Source organism: Adiantum capillus-veneris, chromosome 3, assembly GCF_014529385.1.
Source record: "Adiantum capillus-veneris isolate H3 chromosome 3, ASM1452938v2, whole genome shotgun sequence".
Classification (NCBI taxonomy): Eukaryota; Viridiplantae; Streptophyta; class Polypodiopsida; order Polypodiales; family Pteridaceae; genus Adiantum; species Adiantum capillus-veneris.
The window spans coordinates 39,514,028-39,518,470 of NC_140933.1; positions in this window are offsets into that span (position 1 = coordinate 39,514,028).

Here is a 4,443-nt window from a genome sequence, read left to right on the forward strand (position 1 = left end):
CTTTGCTCCAGTGGCAAAGATGACGACTGTGAGAGCTGTCATAGATGTGGCTGCATCTAGAGGATGGATTATGCATCAAATGGATGTAAAGAATGCCTTCTTGAATGGTGAGTTGCAAGAGGAAGTGTATATGGATCAGCCACCTGGTTATGTCGATCTAGGTTACCCAGATTATGTATGCAGACTTCTCAAAGCTTTGTATGGTTTGAAGCAGGGCTCTAGAGCATGGTATGACAGGATTGCCAAGTATCTTGTCAGTATTGGTTTTAGGAGAGCTCATGCTGATCATTCACTCTATGTACGTGAGAGTGATGTGGGGATTGTGGTCATTACCATATATGTAGATGACCTTATTATTGTTGGTGACAATGCTATGGAGATTGACCATGTGAAGAGTCTTCTCAAACAGGAGTTTGAAATGAAAGATTTATGTGAGTTGCGCTACTTTCTTGGCATTGAGGTGATCAGGACTCCAGAGGGTGTATGGCTATCACAGAGACAGTATGCTTTGGACATGTTGTCAAAGTATGGTATGGCTGATTGTAAGCCAATTTCTATTCCCTTGGACGTGAATGCAAAGCTGAGTGCAGAGAAGGGTGATGTTGTTGAGGATGTCAACATGTACAGGAAGATTGTGGGTAGTCTAATCTACTTGACTATCACGAGGCCAGACTTGAGCTACACAGTAGGCTTGGAGAGTCAGTTCATGCAGCTTCCGAGGAAGCCACATTTGGATGGAGTACGACGCAAACTTAGGTATGTGCAAGGTACTCTTGACTACGCATTGTTCTATGCAGCAGATGCACCATTAGCATTGTATGGGTATACAGATGCAGATTGGGCAGGTAGCATTGTTGATAGGAGATCTACAAGTGGCTTCATGTTCTCTTTTGGGAGTGCTGCTGTTACTTGGAGCAGCAAAAATCAGCCTACGGTTGCTTTATCGAGCACAGAGGCCGAGTACAGAGGTGCAGCAGTTGCGGCGTGCGAGGTAGCTTGGCTACGCACATTACTTGAGGACTTGGGAGTGCAGGTGGACCAGCAGATTTTCATCCATTGTGACAACCTCAGCAGCATGCAGCTGGCTAGGAACCCAGTGTTCCATGCCAGGACCAAACACATAGAGGTCCATTACCACTACGTTCGAGAGCGAGTGTTGGCGGGCGACATCGACTTGGTCTACGTCAGCACAGAGGAGCAGATAGCGGATATCTTTACCAAGGCCCTCGGAGCTGAGAAGCTTCAACATTTTCGGACTATGCTTGGACTGTGCGACATGCAGAGCTCGAGGGGGAGTGTTGAGATGTCGAGCTCTACACCTTGAGCTGGCATCCACTACGGGTCTTGGCCGCTTACGGCATTTACTCACTGGCGTGTTAGGTGACCGACACGGAGGATCTCTGCCAGTGATTCTACAGCTGGACTACACTTATAGTGCCAGCCTAGTACGCTTCTAGCGAGTTCACACTCAGTGACCTCATGTACATATGTGCTACTTTTCAGCTTTAGCACTTATTCATTTTGTACTCTCTTTTCTGTGAAGAAGAAGAAGAAGCTTTCCATCTCTGTGTGCTTTGTGCTTGTCTTGTGTAGCTCTCTTGCATCCTCATTCTTTACAAAGAAAACCAGACTCTCCTCTACGCACAGTAGCGTTGCGACCCTCCATGATTATCTTGAACCATTGCACGTCGAACAAGTCGACAAAAAATCCTCCTCAAAATATCTTGCAGCGTGCCGAAGTAAGTGAGTTCCGCCACCACAGGATCTGCATCAGAGGAACGTCGTCGACTAGACTGTTCAAATTTTGCCATGATTCCACAATCTTGAGTAAAACGCTTTTTGTCGATTCGTTCCACCCTAAAATGTCGACCTTTACACCATGCTACTATGTATGACTTATACTACAACGAACAAAGATTATGAGTGGCCGTTCAAACGTTTATAAATAAAGTCACTTGCTAGTCGTACATTGCAAACTTACCTTGGTCGCGCAACCTCGAGAGTACTCCCACTCTTCTTCAGTCATCGCACATCTCCTTCTGCTCTAACCATGCTTGTGCAGACATCCTTGGTGGCTCTCTTCCCAAAAAGCCGTCGTGTAACACATGATTCTTTGGGAGATATGCTTGATGACCTTCGTAGATTTGCTTCTTTAGTGAGGGTGCCCTACGTGCATTCAGTCTAGGTCCACATGTGACACATGCTCTGTATCCGCTTGTTTGAAGCCCTGCATGTATACACATGATAATAGATCAACTATGGGAAAAAACAAGATTTACAGTGTCTGAGTGAGGAGTGTCAATAGATCACCTGAGCATTCTGTTAGCCCGGGATAGTCATGCATGGTCCACATTAGAATGCCTCTGATCAAAGCATTCCGTCATCCTGTGTGTCGGCTCATATCCACTACCTCTATGCCAATCCACAATTGTTGTAGCTCTTCCAATAGTGGACGAAGATACACATCCATATTCCCCACTTTATATCGCCCTGGCACAATCAAGCTTAGCCATAGGTGCCCCTTCTTCGTAGTCAACCACGGGGGAATGTTGTAGTTGACGATGACAACGGGCCATACACTGTAAGATGTTGATCTTTGACCAAATGGATTTACGCCATCCATAGCCAGGCCTAAGCGCAAATTTCGAGCTTTCCTGGCAAAATCCGACCATGTTCCATCTATATGTTTCCACGCTACGCAATCTGCAGGAATTCGTAGCACACCATCTGAAGATTTATTCTCCTCATGCCATGATGCTAGTGCGGCCATGGACTTACATTCGAAGAAATGCTTGATGCGAGGAAGCAGAGGGAAATGTCACAAAACCTTTTGTGGAATTTTTGTCCCGTGGAGATCTACTCGATATCTTTCGGAATCACATTTCGGACACTTCTCCATGTCTATGTATTCCCCTCTGAAAAGAATGCAGTCATTAGGACAAGCGTGGATAGAATTGTAATCCATCCCCAAGTTTCGCAAAATCTTTCTTGCTTCATCTCAGGAATTTGGCATCACATTGTCAGCTGGTAGTATGCGCTCTTTCAGCAATCTACACAACATAAAAATATGATACAGTTGTGTAAAAATCTATCAGATCATTATACATTTAGAGTTTTATTAAAGTAAACTAATTGTAATAGATCACCTGAAAAGCGCTGTGACGCTAGTGTCACTCCATCCAAACTTTGCCTGCATGTTGAGAAGAACCAGGAGTGCTTTCAATCTAGACATACGTGCTCCATTATACAATGGCGTATCGGCTTCACTTTTCATATCATCATAGATAAGCCTTTCTGAATCCATGATCGTCTCGATCATTTCATCAATCTCGGGCTCAAACATTGCCTCGTTGGGAATGTGCTCTGCATGATCATCCCCCGAGCTGTCAGAGGCTACATCTTGTGGCCTCACATATGCTGCTTGACCAAAGCGCCTGCGAACACGTCTATTGGGTTGCAAGATTGCTGCTTGTTGGCCAGCGTCAGAGTCCGACGAGTTATAATTGGCAACAACTCGATCTATAATAGATGGATCGAACTCGCCAAATTCGCGAACGTGCTGCAAAGAAACACGTCTTGTCCTTCGCACAGCATGCTTGCATTGATTACAAGGACATAAGACCCTCGTTGAGAGATAGGTGTTTCGGTTGGACGGTCCCACATCCTCGTCGCTACTCATAATGAGGATAAAAAACTTATAACCTGGACAACAAATTTAATATTCTATTGGCATTCTTCGTCTTATCTCTCTCTCTCTCTCTCTCTCTCTCTCTCTCTCTCTCTCTTTACCTCACATTCTCTAGTCATGTCCAATCCCCGCACACCTCGGTCTAGAGGTGCACGGAGATCCGAACCACCGGGTTATAATCTCGTCTTTATTGGTCAATACCTATATTTGTGGGTACAAGAAATCTACACACCCACGTCTACATGATACTGCATGTAGTGGACAAAACCCCTTTGCCTCTTCTCTAGCTGTAGCACTTCACAGCATCTTAACATCTTTTCACAGTAGATCTTTTCACTGTTCGTCTAACTCTAAACCCTAAACCGTAAGTAATTCTTGTGTGGACTCGATCGATCTAACGTAAATAAGCGTAAATCTAAATAAACGTAAATCTAACTAAAAATAAACCTAAATCTAATTTAACGTAAGTCGACATCTAACCTAATCTTTAACGTCTTTTGGGATAGTTTCCTATGACGTTAAAACTCTCTTCTTCTTGTGTGTGTGTGTGTGTGTGTGTGTGTGTGGGTAAACCTAAATAAACCTAAGTCTAATCTAATATAACATAAATCTAAATCTAACGTAAATTATGTTATATTAAAAACAAAGAACTAAACTAACAGGGGTTATAAGAACCTTAAAACTGATTTAACACATAATTTTTCACATAACTCGGCAAGAGTTGGCATTCTCATCACTAAAGATGTGAGAGTTAA